The following is a 16642-nucleotide window of genomic DNA, read 5'->3' as shown; positions in this document are numbered from 1 at the left end:
TTCAAGTACCTGGCAGACCACAAAATGTTGCTGGTTGGGGGCGGGGGTGGCGGCGGCGTGTGGGTTTAGCTTTGTGGGCTACAAAGTGTACAGAACAGACATACTAAGCGTGTTTACTTGCAAGAAAATTCAGCGAATGTAAGCAGTACTTAGTCTTTCCAGATTAAGTGCGTTTAAGATTACAGCCTTTGAACCCAGACTTGGATTAAGAACAGCCAGCTAAATCAAAGAGTGCTAAGGTCAATGAGCTCAGTGAAACTTTAGAGTTATGAAAGTAACAGCCCACATTTTTTTCACAGATCTGCTACTGTCTGCCATTCCCAATTGTCCTGTCCATTGCACAATCACCTATGGGAGTTCAGAACATTCAAAAATGAATATTAACAATGCTAAACATTTTTTTTAAATAAATGTATCTGTGTTTTAATGCTGTTTTGCCTTCCACAGTCTATTGATCTAGTTGAGATGTATGATCTAGTTGAGAATCCTGCATTTCAGGGGGTTGGAATAGATGACCTTTGGTGTAGTTTCCCACTCTACAATTCTATGATTCTATGGAAAGCTTATATGGCCAATGGGTTTATCCTTAGTAAGATAATGCAGAATCAAGTGAGCAGAGTTATTTAACTGTACCACTTCAGCTTGGTGTGTGGGTCATTTTTGAATGCTTTCCCACTTTCTTTTCTTGTTTCTTTTAACAACAAAAGGCTCAAGACCCCGGCGCACCCCCAAGGATAAATAAATACACACTGATACAGAATTTTAGTTTAAGGTTAATGGACAAAATTTTAGGCCACAACTTTATTCATAACAGCAATGTGAGTGGTATTGGCTTAGGCATTGGCAATAACTATATCTGATTCCTGCCCACCTTGAAGGAAGTCTGGAATGATAAACAACCAAACAGGGGAGCTCCGTCGATGGCAACCAACTGAAGCTCACCCCGGGGTTCCCGGTGGGTTCTGGCATGGCCCTAGCCCTTCAAGCGGACTTCGGACCCATGGATTCCTTTACCGGAATACCCTTGTACCAGGAAGGGCAGTTGATGGCCGCACCTCCCCTCCCCCACATCACAATAAGCCAATGCCTAACCGCCAAACCTTACAAAAGTTGTGATGATTGCTAAGAGGTGCGCAAAATGGCCACTGCCAATTTGCCAAATGGAAAAAAATTCCTACCCAGGCCCTGTTCCAAAACAGGCAACCAACCAAAGTCCAGAGCAAGGTCAAAGCAGGCACCTAAAATACAGGGTGGGTGGGTAGGTGCTTGGCGTTGCGAAGCCAGGTGAATCCCCAGAAAGGTGTCACCGCCTTTTATGCCCCCACGATCACACCACCAATCTCTGATTGGCCAATAGGCAATGATGTGATCGTGGGGCTATCACATGGGCTGGGCTCAATCTCCCACCTCCTCAAGAATATTAGGGTGGGGCACCTTGGGTCTGCGCGCAACACAGACCCTCAATTAGGAGGATCCGATTTAGTGTAACCATCTTTTTGGAATCCTAGCTTATTGCATGCTTGGATATTTTAAAATGGAGGTCATCCAACCCACTCCTGTACTTTGAAATGGTATACTTCAGAATTCTACCGCCTCATTCTGCCCCATCATTCTGTATAATAGGTAGAACAGTTCTCAGCACTTTTAGTCTATGAAAAGGTTGTTGACATGATATTTCAGGCTACTGTTTTCTCTTAGTTCACAGTGGCCGAGCTAGTTCTGCAGTTTCTGTTAGAGGAAAGATGGCCTTTTTCAGTTACTAATGCTGAGTCGTTCTTCCCTATGTATCATCCTCGCCCAGTGATTCAAGATTTTCCAACTTCAAGCCTATATTTTTGCAATAAACTCTACCAGGTTAGTCAGTAACTGAAACTAAGCTGGAATGTAATGGCCTGATGGTCGTCCTCTTTCTAACATGCAATCTCTAGCTCTCCACTGATTGTCTGTGGGTTGAAATATAGAATTTAAGAAGTCTACAGCCCGAGAGGGTGCTTCCCAAACAGTATTTTTCGGAGCTGATAACAGCATTAACAAACTGAGGTGCAGCCCTTACTTAGCAGCACTGGGATGCGGACTCTATTTCTGAGAATTCTATTTCCTCCTCTTTTTCAAAAATCCTAAATGGCCTAAAGCATACACAGCAAGACTTTATAGTCATTTAGGATGTAGCCCCTCATCTCTTGCCATTTCTGCAGGTCCTGGTTTCTCTCTCTTTTAGATCAAAACAAAATGATTATGCTGAAAGTTTTGATTTGAAAATAGTGACCAATGAGAATTGGGATAATGGAAATTTACCTTTACATCCTATACATGATTAGTGAGAAGTAAGACCCAGTGAATTCAATGGGACAGGATAAGTACACACATTATTTCAAATTCTGAAATTTTGCAACGGAAGTCTGCATTTTACTTTTAATTTTGCTGCATTGGCAGTGGAAGAGGTCACTGTATAAAGTGCATTCAAAATAGTTCTCTATTATATTTACACACATGCACCCATAATTTCTCCAGAGCAAATGTCTCTACTCAGTTTGAGGAAAGCTGAGATCTGGAACTCCTTGCCACAAGGGAAACTCTGTGGCAATTTCCAGAGATGAGTTAGATAACAGTAGAAAGGGAAGTCAGTAATTTTCTGCTGAATATGCCAACCTCTGTCACCACCTGTCATCTCTTTGTGAATACATCTGCCCCTGTAGTGTTCTTTTATGACTGGTAGGCCTCAGTAGTTTTCAGCCATCTCGTGCACCTTGGGGGTAAAATGCGCTAGCTAGAATATTTCCAGAAATCACCTTTTTGTGAACCAATCTTTAGAATTCATTGAATCTGTACGATGATCTTGCCCTCCAGATGTTCTTCGACTCCAACATCTATCAGCACTAGTCAGCATAGCCCATGGTTAGGGGTAGTGGGAACTGGGGTCAAGCAAAATTCGGATGGTCACAAATTTGGCTGCAGTTGCTGGCCCTCCCCACTTCCCTAGCACAGTCTTGAATAACTCTTAAGATGTTTTGTTAAGATGTTTTAATGAGATGCTTTTTATGATTAAGATCATAGCTACACTCTATTCTGGCTAGGATTCAGCCACTCAGAGGCCTAAAGCAATAACAAGAGTCATAGTTGTTTAAATCATGAAGTCCTTCTAGCTTTTCTACAGTGATCCATGAACTCTGCTCTCTACAACTCTCAGCTGGCTCCTAAACTTCGAGTATATTATGCAGAGCAACCAGTGAATCAGCAACTTTTTACAGTAACATATATAGACTCATGCATGTCAATGAGCTTATGGAATAGCTAAAAAAAGGTGGGGAGCTAACCTTCAGAACTGGGTGCAAAGGAAACAGAGTGAATGTATCTCCCCGTCCTTTGGATTTCTAAAGGAAGAATAGATTAACAAAGACATTTTTAAAATATTCTGTAAAAAAAATATTTTCCATTAAACTTGAACGATTCTACAAATATTTGTTAAGCTGGCTTTCATCCTCCCGTAGCTTTTGGTGTTTTTTAAATTCAGTTAACTCCTAATCAATCTTCCTGGCTTCTCCCATATTAGTGACATGTTCAAGAGAATTTGTAAAGATCCCTCAACAAGAGCTGGCTCTGATCTGAGCCAAGGAGAAAGGAATGTTATCAAATCACCAGCGCTACTTCTAAGGCTACATGACCTGCCCAGACTTGTTACAGGGCTGATGCTTGTTTCTCTAGGAGTGACGAATGCCACAATTTCCAGGACTACAGCCAAACTAGATATGATGTTCAATGTGTATTTGCATTTAACATGCATATATATATATATATATATAGTACCAGCAGCTATGGTAGTGGTATAATTATCAGCATCCCAGCAGGCCAGAGAGGGGATTTAACTCTTTCACCTGTTATGGCCCTGAGAAAGATGACTCCTCTGAAGCTGGTATTTGCTTTGGAGAGAAATCCACCACAAGAGCCAATGGGACATCCGTTCCAATGCAGATAGCACCTTTTTAGCTCTGGGATAACAGGTTAGGCTGGTCATCTTCACCCAGAGGCAAAAATAAAGCAAACTCATTTGGTTTACCTGCATGAGCTAGAAGGAAAGCAAGTGGCATTTGCCCTGTAATACTTTTTTCTGTAGGCTATGCTCAGGGAATTTCTGGTTATGTATCATATCCTTAGAAATGGTCTATGACGCTTGTCTTAAATAGGTGGGTTGGGATGCATTAGTATGTTGTGGCCTGATCCAAGGTGGATCACAACAGGAACACTGCCACCATGCAAATATAAGGTAAAGAATTAAGAAATGGGCCCTCTAATGCATGTTTGGGTTAAATGCGGGCCCTGGATCTGAAAAGGTTGACGATACCTGGTCTACAGCAGGGCTAGGTGAAAGGTACAGTAGATGGGAATCTCCTTGTAGATTGCAAAGATGGTTTCTAGTAGAATGACAAGGATCTTGGACTTCCAATTGTTTTACAGTACCAACAACAAAAGTGACTTTTGTTTTCTAATTTAGGTTGTTAGAATCAGTGATCTGTAGTAACCTGGATGTAGTTTTGCAAGCATATAAGCAGGCCATCCTAGGGTATGTAGTAACACAGATACAGTGGTATCTCTGATTGTGAATGGGATCCATTCCAGAGCCCCATTCGCAACCTGAAAGGAACTCAACCCGTGTCTGCACATGCACAGGTTGTGATTCGCCTCTTCTGCGCATGCGCGTGATGTCATTTTGCACGTCTGCACATGTGCAAGCGGCGAAACCAGGAAGTATCCCTTTCCGGTACTTCCAGGTCGCCACAGGACGCAACCTGAAAAGATGTAACCTGAAGCAAATGTAACAAGAGGTATGACTGTATATAGATATAGGCTATGCAAGTTGTCCTGGTGTACACATAGGTAATTAACCCTCTAAGCCACAGTTTTGCATTTGGCTCCATTCCCAGCCAGTATTCCGTATTCTGTACTAGTATCCAGTTGATAGATCTTACAACTGTAGTAAAACAACAACAAAAACAAAGTCCATCCTAAAAGCCTACTCCTAATATACAAAGAAATGCATATTTTACAGCAAGGCCAGAACAAGGTTTCAAGGGGCTTGTTAGGCTCTGGCAGCAGACAGTAATGGTGGAAGTCCAGCAGCGGCTGTGACTTGAAGCACATGTGACCAGACTTCCCAGCGAGTCAGTGAAAACAGCTATTTTCATTTCCCCACAAGGCAAGGCCCGGGAGTCCAGCCACAAAGTCTCAAAAGTCACTTCAGTACTGTTTCAGGCCTGCCTAACAAGGCTCCCAAATGTGAGAGCATCATTGCTCACTGCCGGGAATACTAAGTGTGTCATGAGGATGAGAGGGCAAAGTTGCACAGCATGTATAGAACAGGGCCCATATGTACTCTGGAGTAGCGTCCGTCATGCCGGGATAGTTTGGTTGTCTGTACAACCCTGACAAGTAGTACGGAAGATTTCGCCACACACTGGGGTATCACAGCAGAGCGTGCGGTTATAATAGCCACCTGCATAGTTTGCTTCAGAAATGCCATTCAAACAGAACTTCAAAATAAAACACTTTTGAGGGAGCTGAATTTGCCCACCCAAAAATGGCAACTGTGGGTTGATTACTCCTAGCTTCAGACAGATTGGCATAGGGTGGCCAACTTACTGTCATTTTTTAAAAAATGACTGTAGTTCCAAAGTCATGAAGTACCATTTTCTGGGAGGTTCTTCCCTCTTTGTTTGCCTGTACTGGCAGCTAACAGCTGGAAGTGTCCAAATAAAACACGCCAAGTGGGCAGGGAACATGCTGAGTCTGTAGGACGCATACATATTTTTGGTGTGCTTCCTGCAGTTCAGTTCACCCCACAAATCCCGGATGTGTGGGAGAAGGTGAGTTGGCCATAGACTCACAAGCCACCTACTCATCCCAGTGCTGTCAGTTTTCTGAGGAAGCAGTTGCAGGAGGTAAACTAAACACCCCTGCTGTTCCTTGAAGTAAATTCAAATGAGCCTTGCTAATTTGCTCCAAAGAGTCCAAGTCAAAAGCGAAATGAAAGAGTAGCATTCTGCTGGGATCCCTACATTGCTTCACTAAAGAGGCAAAGATTAAAGGGCAACATTCCCTTTGCCCTCCTGGTAAAACTCTTATTACTAAGGCAAAGGTAATCAATCAAGGAGCAGCTCATGAGCTTTAAATGATTGCTACAGGGGGGCAAGAAGGAATTATTTCTTCCCCAATAGCTCCGTGCACTTCACTACGCACTGGATGGGACTGTGGTTGGCAAACTGATTGATTGATTATTGAAGTGTTTGGTTGTGCTCATTGCCATCACTCAAAGCATGGCAGGCACTGGTGGGGGGCACTGAGGGGGGCTACCACTTGAGACTGCAGGTGTTTTTTTGTTTTGCATATTTGAATAATCGAAATGTGTGTGTGTGTGTGTGTTTAAAGAAATCTCGCTATACTGTAGTGTGAAGTGGGAAAAGCCTGGAATTCAACCATCCCAGGCTATCACTTCATGCTGTGTGATGTATATAGAATCATAGAACCGCAGGCCACATAAAGCTAAGCCATGATGCTTGGTTTATTTGGCCGTACTGTGCATGAGCACTCCCAACTCCTTTCCTCGTGTGAGCAGGTGCACAACCCACAAAGGAGCTAGCTTAGTGTTAACTCTGGGTTTAGTTGGCCATAGCCAGCCTTAAACTAAAACGCTAGCCAGCCTTAAACCAAAGTTTCTTGTTGGCTTGCAAGTCAGTTTGTTAGGGAAAAGCAAACAAAAAACCTGGGTTCATATATTAGAGCAGTGGTGTCCAGTGCCCATTGGCTGAGCTGGCCCAGCCATTAGGCAGGGTGAGGACGCTGCCTCAGGTGGCAGAAGCCCCCTCCAAGTGGATCTGTTTGGTTTTTATTGTATTATATGTTGAAAACATTTCATTAAAAAGTTATTGGGGGGGGGGGGAAGAGTCCTTTACAGTTATACCTCGGGTTGAATGTGCTTCGGGATGAGGCGTTCGAGTTGCGCTCCGCGGCAACCCGGAAGTAATGGAGTGCGTTACTTTCGGGTTTTGCCGCTTGCGCATGCGCAGACGCTCAAAATGACATCTCATGCATGTGCAGAAGCGGCGAAAAGCGACGCACGTGTGCGCAGACGTTCCGTCGCTAGTTACGTTTGCTTCTAGATGCGAACGGGGTTCTGGAACGGATCCCATTCGCATCTAGAGGTACCACTGTACCTCTAGGAGGACTAAGGAGGACACAATTTTGCAATTTTGTCTGAAATTAGAGCTGTCCAGCACAGGCAAAGTGTGCAATGGCAGGTTTGGTGGTGGGAGCAGTGGCTGTAGCAGCAAGGCAGGGTGGCACTTCCCATTTCGCCTCAAGCAGCAGAACGGGACACGCTGCCCCTGCCCATTGGGTCTGGTAGGGTAGAAGGCAGGGAGATCAAGAATGGATGCAGCTAGGGCCAGTGACAGGTAGAGGCTGGCTGAGGGAAGGCTGAGGTTGGTGGGGCATTGCCTTGTTCATTGCAATGGACTACCGTCCCCTGCTAGCACCATTCAGAAGCTCAAGCACGGTATGGCTTAACAGACCAAGCTTCATGTCTTTTGGTAGCAGTCAACTTTGAAAGGACCTCATAGGTCGTCTAGTCCAATGCCTGCTCGTTGAAGGAAACCTAGAGCTAGGGAGCTCAATTCAATATGTAGCTTGAATCAACATTAAAAGCTGAGATTGATTCTGTGCTGCGTCTTTTATGGCCAAACAGATGTATTTCTCAATGTTCCTTCCTCCCATTCATTAGCTCCTTCTCTCTTATATTTAGAAGTCACTGCTCATTTCCTGAACATTTTCCATGGCATTGCCTTTGTGCCACATGTGAGTATCATAGGTTACAGACTGTTCCATTAGGTCCATTAATATAATAAAAAAGACTGCCTGATTAATGGCATATATAATCTCCTTAAGCACACACGCGCACACACACTCACTCACACACACACATGCAGTAAAGTAAACAACTTCTTGTCTAAAGCTTTGCTGATGTTATGGTGCTGTGCTGATCACAGGGGAAACAATTCCCCCTCTTTGAGACTGAACTAAAATTAGGCCCCACCTGCATGATGTTAATAAAGTCTTCCACAGCTGCATCCTACATACAAGTTCCGCAGATTGCTTTTCGGAAAGCTGCGTACATCTTGAAAACAGAGTCATTAAAAAAAAATTAGCCACCTTTTTGCCGAGCGCACCCCTCCCAATGCATTATTAATGATAAATAGAAATTATTATCGTTTTAATCATGCTGACGAGCAATCTCAGAAATAGATCCACTTAGAACCTAATTTGGTGCCTGCATTGCTCTGTATTTAATCACTTTGCCCCCCAAATGTAGGGGGCAATAATAACCCTTAAAAATACAGGACAGGAATTATATCCACACTATTCCTCCCCTGAGCAAAATGATCTCGAGACAGAGAATGAAATCAGGGAGGTATCCAAAAGCAATGAAGTCATAGTATGGGGTGACTTCAATTGCCATCATGTAGATGCAGTAACTGCATCTTCTGGTTATGACAAAGAGGTAAAGTTTCTAAACAACAGCTTGTCATGGAACTGACCAGACCTTGGTCTTAATTTTAAGTGGTGAGCAGGACTTAGTGTGATATTTTTGTAACTGGAGTGCTACCAAATTCAAGTGGACATTTTTTTAATGAAATAAACACAATTGCTGAGAGCGTCCAACACAGTCACACTTGACTCGAAACGGATAAAATTCCAAAAACAATGAGAGGACTGTTAGGTTGAAACTAATGCCAAGTGGGTCAAATCTCTCAAGAGTGTATGGGTATTACTCCAAATCACAATAATAAAAGCTCTGCTATAATGTATATCACAGAGCAGGAAAGGTATCACATCCAAAAGGATGTATGTGCGGTTAATGTGCAAAGTCAAGAAAACGGTTAGAGGGAAGTTTTCCTTTGCAAAATGGAAGTCTTATCCAAATTAGGAAAACAAAAAGGAGCACAAACTTTGTCAAAAGAGATGCAAGCAACTAGGGATGCAAAGGGGTGGGTTAGAAGTATTTAATGACCATAGAACCATAGAAATGTCCAAAGTGGGTTGACCCAGAAGGGCATGAGTAGAAGGGGACTTTCCTGCCCACTGCTCCCCTTGAGCCTCTCTGAAAAGTCTCTCTCAAGGGTTAGGGACCCTGGTAAATGGGGTGGGCTGTGGTTCAGAAAGTGCAAGATAAGCAGCACCCATTATTTTGGCACCGGAGGCAGAAAATTCCACAAGTACCTCTTCCCTTTCCTAGCACAGCAGGCATTCAATCAACCAATAAAAAATGTATTCCAAAATCAGCTGTCTGAAGTGGCTACCTCACTCTATCTAATGGTAGGGCCAGTCCAAACACTATTATTTGTGGTGCATTAGAGTAGAGCAACATAAACAGAAAACAGATGTCTGGGTTGGGGAGCTTATAGACTACATTGTGATAGCAAAAGGCAAACACCAAAGTCTTGTGTCTCTGAAAAGAGTAACAAATTGATTTGGTACATGCAGGTTTCTTCCCTATTACTCTACAATACATTTGCTAGCATAGATGTCTCAATATTGCACTCTTTCTTGCTTTTGTTGCAACAGGACTAACACAGATACAACAGCGGAGGAAATGGCAAATGGAAGCAGGGAAGGCACAAAAGAGAGAGCCAAAGGTAACAAGGAGATGAATATGGGCAGATGAAGGTCACCTCCAGACTGTCAGCATTTCACAGAAGGAATTCACGCACATACTAGAAATGTAGATTTGTGCAACTAAAATGGATTCCAACACTCTGTTGCCCTAGCACAATAGATCCACGTTTTTTTAGAATTAGGAGAGTGAGGGGGAAATGCATTGTAAAGTGTGGGATGAATGACTGATTAATGGGAAGACATATGAGCACTGCACAAGCAAATCAGGATGAATGTTCATTGCCCTGCAAACAAATCAAAATGAATGTTCATTAAAAGCCAGACCTAGTCCAAGCTTTGCATAAGCTTTGAGCAAGTGAGTCAGGATGAATGCTTGATAAACAGGTCATCTGGATCTGGCAGCAGACATCATATGCACTCACGTGCATAAATACGGGGAAGAGGAAAAAGGGGTATTTAAAATCCACCAGCCTTATAATGGAACAGAATGCTGGATTTATAACATGAGAAAGAACTGAAATTTCTGTGTTTGGTCTTCTTCACCTACCCATGTGTGTTCTCTTAAAGCATTTCCAAAAATTACTTTTCTTTTTTTCATCCCTCTTAGCAAGCCCATTATCATTTAAACATAAAACCTGGACTGAATGGCTATGAGATGGTTAAGTTTGCAAGAATGAGACATAAAGTGCAGAAATATGTGCAGGTCAGGCACTGGACAGCTGGTTGTACTCAAAATTAAATAAATGAGAAAATGTGCTCTCAAAATTAAGTCTCTGTGATTTGCAGTCTCATTAATTATCAGCCTGGCCTAGCTGTAAAGCAATGTAATTGGTATAATTTTGTTGGTTGTTGTTAAAAGGGACTCAAGTTTGACCCCCTGGTTAATGCCATAATTTATTTCCCATTTTAGGATATTATAGCATGTCAGTAATTTAATCAAAGAGGACTACCAACTGGCATAGCTCAAACAAACAGTTTGTTTACTTGTGCTGCCCAATTGCTGCTGTGAAAGAAAGAAAGAAAGAAAGAAAGAAAGAAAGAAAGAAAGAAAGAAAGTGCTTAAACTTCAATTCCTAGACAGTGCCTGCCTCTCTCTCTCCATTGCAAGCCATTAAAGACTTGACTGCATTCTGAGATGGAGCAATTCTAGAGCACAATATCACAAAGGATTCTGCACAGCAGCAGGATGGGAGGGGACCCACTTAGATAGGTTTCACTCACTGGTAGTAGCCCAGGGGGAAAGTGCATCCAGCCAGCTGCACGGGCTCACTTCATGGTATAACTTTACACTATTTTCTCTCTAAGTCGCTACTAATCCCCTGGGTTTACATGTTTTTTTGGGCTGCATCAGAGAAAAGCAGTGTGAAATTGCCTGAAAGCCTCCTTATAAATAAGACTTATGATAGAGACTAGGTTGGTTGATGAAAAGGCTGAAAGCAATGCCCCCAGGGATCCCCAAAAACTATTTTACAAGTCTCCCGCTGCGATTTTTGGTCTCTATCTAATGACTGATAACTTAAAGAAATAAAGGAAAGGACAGGGTAGAGGAGGTGGGAGGCCTTTTCTAACTAAGTTAAAGTCTCCATGGCCCACTTTGGTTGAACTGGAAATGATCTACCCAAAAGAAAATACCTTCAGGTTTAGTGTAAATCTACGTGGCCGCTGACTAATACAATACTTTCCCTTTTAAACATGGTGAGATGGCAGGTAATAGTGCTAGGTAGGTGTTTTATAAGTGCTAAGCAGGCAGAAATTTCCTTCTGCTAATGATAGGGAGTGTTGTTGTGCTATTTTGATTATTTGGAGGTCTCAGTGTTAAGAGAGGCTTCCCATTTCCTGGACTGAAAAAGGTACTGAACTAAAAATATAAGCCCAACCATCAAACCTGAGTATGCTACTTCTACAGATGTGAAAAGGGTAAACATGCTGGATCAATAATTGCAGATTATGCCAGCCCTCTTGAAGTGTGGCCCTTCTTCCACCCTGTCCTTGTTCTAATGAAGATCTCCCTGTTAACATTAGTGATATGGCATTTCAAACAGTATTCAACACTTGTAAATTGGCTAAATGTCTATTCTGACAAGTTTAAAACACTCGTCATTGGATTAAACCTTATTTCTTTTCCCTTCTTCTAATGACATTTATCAGGTCCACTTAAACATCCTGACAAATCTGTTTCCTGCTGAACTGCAACAAATGAGCTATTTATCTTAAGCTTGTTCAGTTCATATTAGCAGGGAAAGGTAGGCATCCGTTCAATACTTCAGATACTATATAAATCAAACAGGACGTGAGCAAGTGCATTTGGATCATATGCTAACATTTGAATTGAAGTTATTTTTGTTGGGAATCTGAGGTGAGATACCCACATAGCAGAAGCTGCCCCCAGTTCCAGTCACTACACAGAGGGAGCTTAAGATCCAAAATAGTTTACTGCTGCAGAATATAAGACTTCAGTAATACAGTACAGGATGTTGATATATACGTACAGCTTGTAGGCTTTGCAGATACAGATACAAGCACAAAGTATCAGTCAGAGCCGTCTTTCCTATTGGGCTTACTGGAGCATTGTTCCAGGGCGCCGGCCTCTCAGGGGTGTCCCAGCGAGTGAGGGAACTGTGCAGCTTTGCCGGCAGCCTTCCCTTTCCCTGCACGCCCGCCAGCTGTGCCCCGTCAACCATATGGCTGGCGGACGTGCAGCTTGCCTCCCAAGCCTCTGCGGGAGGAGAGCAATCCCTGCAGAGGCTTAGGATGGAAGCTGCACCCTGCCAAATATATGGCTGGTGGGCATGCAGCTTCCTTCCCAAGCCGCCGTGGGAGGAGAGCGATCCCCGCAGAGGCTGGGGAAAACAGGGGGTGGGGTGGGGTGGGTGCCTGAGGGATCTTTGCACCACGGCGCCGGATATGCTTAAGACGGCCCTGGTATCTGTGCAGTGGCGTAGGGTGGGGGGTGCAGGGGGGGCCGGCCGCACCGGGCGCAACATCTGGGGGTTAGGGTTAGGGGACGCAAATCCACGGGTTAGAGGGTGCGAATTACTTGCCTTGCCCCGGGTGCTGACAACCCACGCTACGCCACTGTATCTGTGTTGCTCCAGCTTCAAGATCTAACACAGACTTCAACTCACTGACTGTGGACTAAGCCCAGACCACTGAGCTGATGTGTCTTAATCACTTATATAGCTGACATTGGGCAGTTGCCACAGCAACTGGCTTGATATATCATGCACCAGTTGGCTTATCTCAGACATGGGGTGATTTGTGCCCATGAAATAAATTAACCCCTTCCTCCATGCCCACTTCTTCCAACAATGGTCACGTTTGGATTTTTGGTGGGTGAAGCCAGAAACACCAAATTATCCAATCACAAGTCCTGTTACTGAAAGCGTGCAATCAACTGGAAACTTTAAGGGTCTAGCCCAAGGGTCAGCAAACATTTTCAGCAGGGGGCCAGTCCACTGTTGCTCGGACCTTGTGGCGGGGGCCCCGGACTATATATTCTTTTTTGGGGGAAATGAATGAATTCCTATGCCCCACAAATAACCCAGAGATGAGTTTTAAATAAAAGCACACATTCTACTCATGTAAAAACACCAGGCAGGCTCCACAAATAACCCAGAGATGCATTTTAAATAAAAGGACACATTCTACTTATGTAAAAATACAGGCCGGATTTAGAAGGCAATTGGGCCAGATCCGGGCCCTGGGCCTTAGTTTGCCTACTCATGGTCTAGCCAGTGTGAGCACAGGAGAACCACTATCTAGTATCCTGATTATCATTAGCATTGAAAAAATATATATTCACGAAGGAGAATTTGGGTTCTGCTGGCTCTTGATTTCAGTCCCTCTGATGTGCTTGTTTTCATTAAACACAATTTGCTTCCCTTTGTTATGCTGGAGTGTCTGGAAGGGGTTTTGTTTTATGCCATGTATCTGTCCTCAAAGCTGTGGAGAAGGAGAACAATGGCATAGCCTCTAGCACTTTGTTTATAAGAGGTCTTTTGTTGTTGTTTAATAGAAAGGCATTTGCTCTATGCAGTGCAAGTTGCTTTTGACATGCAGATCATGCAAAACTTGCCTATATGTGCCCCTCCCTTTTGAACATTCCACTCATGCCACTGGTACCCTCTTGTAAAGAGGTCTCTATCTTACCATGTGCCATTTGGCACACATTCCTTGGGCAACTGCCAAAGCTGTTATCCCAAACAATCCTTTTGCTCTTTTCCTCTCCTGCCCCAGTCTCCACCATTAGAAACACTCTTCTGTTTACTTTCCCCAGCTGTCAATTAACTGCTATCAGAGTCTCTCCTAATCTCTGCAGGGATTTGCAGGGATCTATTTGAACAGAGAATTAATGGGGGGGGGGGGGAAGTCACACCCTTATTTGGCCATGTATCATGTCCCTTTCTCAGTAAGGAATGATATGGTGCACTTGTTGAGACTTCTGCTGTGTATTCTAGGCAGGTTAAGGTGATGGAGAAAGAGCAAATTGAGTGGAGGAAGGAAGGAGCAGAGTAATTAAAGCTATTTCTTTGATATGCCTTTAGCCATTAGAACCTCTAAAGCATGTAAGCACAGGATCTGCATTAGTTACTAATTGTAACTAGCTCTATCTTAAACCCCCAACCAAGTCCTGCTGCAACTGAAGCAACAAATTGCTTGAAGACGTTTCTCAGCTGGAGTGTAAAGAACCTTAACTGGGCAGTTTGATCTTATCCAGCATTTATTAGCATTAGTCTTGTTGCAAAGGAGTTGAGAAAGCATCCCACAATGGGCAAGCGCTGGCCATTTATTTGTGGTAGTTGTTCACAGATCCTTTCAACAGTATTGTAGTGGTTGGACTCTCTCTCCTCCTCTTCCTAAATACTATTGCAGACTATATTTGGGACTGTTCTGTTGATACAACAGCTTGGAGTACATCTACACAATGATGATAATAATGATGATGATATGAATAATATGAATATACCAATAATTGCCATGGCGGCTTCTAAGCAGTCTACAAGTATAAAGCCAATTGCAAAATCCTATAAATGCGCACAATTAAAACACACAACAAGACAATTTAATCAAAGCATTAAATTAAGCACCTGCAATTAAAATGTACAATAAAACAATCCCATTAAAACAGCATGGCAATTAAAGAAGTTAAAGCAACAATTAAAACAATCAAAGCTGGAGGTTCAGGTTAGGAGATCAGGGGAACGCCAGGCACAAACATTTGTCTTCTCCCAGGCCTTTGGCTAATTAAACAATCTGTGGCTTTTCAAAATGGGGGGGGGGGTGTTTTTGTTTGTTACCATGTTATGAATGTTTCTGTTTTTATATTGTAAACTGCCATGACACCCTCTGATGAAGGGTGCCATAGAAATTTGATTAAAAAATAATTAAACATTTTTTAAAAAAGGTACGTCATCAAGAGCCAGCAGAATGTCGTTACCAAAGGGGCCTCTTATATTTCAGCAGAGAGAGTGTTCTGCGACATAGGTGTTCCCAGTAAAAAAGCCCACCTCTGTGTTAGGATAAGCCGATATTCATCACGAGGGGTGGAGGCAGATCTATCCTCCTACAAAATGCATCTATTGGCTGCAGACAGTGGAATGAACTCAGTGGAGACATGTTATGACTTAAAAGTAGGTAGACTTAGTGAAATAAGCCCTTTAGTGAAAAAAGCCATGCTTAAGTGGCAAGGCTATCTCGACTGGTAAGGCTGTAAGACAAAACTGCTGCCTGCCATCATATGGCAATAGAATGGGAAGGGTCCATTTTGTCTTTGCCTTTCCATATCAGAAGACATGGTGGTGCAGCTGTGTTTCCAGACCTCACAATTGAAGCACATGCTTACTGAAAGGATGGTTGCCTGATTATGCCAACAGACTGCAGTTAGGGTGACCATCCACTCAGGGGCCTCCCAAAGGTAAGTGCTCCCCAACAAACCAACCGTGTAGTGGTGACTAGTCCTTAGTGAACTGTGCATCTGCTGGTGCAGTCCATAAAACCAAGTCTATAACTGCTCTGTGATATGGTGAATATGGGTCTCCACAAATAAACCTGCTGACCCGGTTGCTCTGTGATTGAGCATGCGGAGAAAGGACAGCTTCGCCAAACAACAAGAACAAAAACCTACCAGACAGGACGTATATAATCCATATACTTTCTGAGTAGCACTTTCAAGTCAGCCATAGATTTAGTTGCAGATGTCCTTCCGCTTGAATTTATCATTCCTTGACCTCAGTTTCAGTCTATGACTATCTAATCTCTTTATCACTGCCCAGGCTTTCGCAGCACACCATGGTGATGACAAGAGTGGTGTGGAAGAATATGTTTTGTTTCACAATTCCATTCATTTTCATAATTTAAAACAGCATTCATTTTGTTATCATTCATTTAAACCCCATGCGTTTCATTACTCACATTTGTTATAATTGTTTTCAATTCTCTCTTTAATATTGTGCTCTTTTACATCACCATCGACCCTCTCTGTCAAACGTCATAATGAATAAAAATGGAACTGAATGGGCCACTGTCCTTCACACCCAGGTCTAATAAATAATGTGCCTGTTTGACTGCACAGGTGCTACGCTGTACCCTTTCAGCACAACAGGTTTACTGAGCTTGATCCTTCCAATTGTGTCCTGTAGGGTTGCCATATTTCAAGAAGTAAAACTTTGGGAAAGTTGTTTAGCTCCCCCCCCCCCTCATCATTGAAATCCCAGGAAAATCTGGACTTATGGCAACCCTAGTTTTGCCCTTGGGTAGACTGTGCCATCTGATCAGAACCAGACTTTGCTCCTGCTTCTTCCTTTACTTGCCTCAGGAATCCTTCATATCCTTTAATGCTCTCTCCATCACTTCAGACTTTATTGGGGATATAGGAGAAGAAATCCTGTAGGACTTATGGGACAATGATGTTATTCATCCATTGGATGGGCTGTGCTGCCAAACTGGCTCCCGCCAACCCTCTGAAACAAGAATACACTAA

At 43.2% G+C, this 16642-nt stretch overlaps 1 protein-coding gene and 1 long non-coding RNA gene across 3 annotated transcripts in view; one reads left to right on the top strand and one right to left on the bottom strand.

Moving 5' to 3' along the window:
- Nucleotides 1–10432, top strand: part of LOC310846669 — a 54388-nt gene extending 43956 nt beyond the window's left edge. Inside the window, exons 2-3 of the long non-coding RNA XR_014565435.1 lie at nt 7793–7845; nt 9613–10432. This is a non-coding gene — a long non-coding RNA (uncharacterized lncRNA). The remainder of the gene's footprint in view (nt 1–7792; nt 7846–9612) is intronic.
- Nucleotides 1–16642, bottom strand: part of ADGRL2 (adhesion G protein-coupled receptor L2) — a 353211-nt gene that overhangs the window by 285382 nt on the left and 51187 nt on the right. The gene's annotated exons all lie outside the window — the stretch shown is intronic.

This window comes from Podarcis gaigeae (genome assembly GCF_964106915.1).
Source record: "Podarcis gaigeae genome assembly, chromosome: 6".
NCBI lineage: Eukaryota > Metazoa > Chordata > Lepidosauria > Squamata > Lacertidae > Podarcis > Podarcis gaigeae.
The sequence above is the reverse complement of the archived record's forward strand: the minus strand, read 5'-3'. Positions and strand labels throughout refer to the sequence as shown.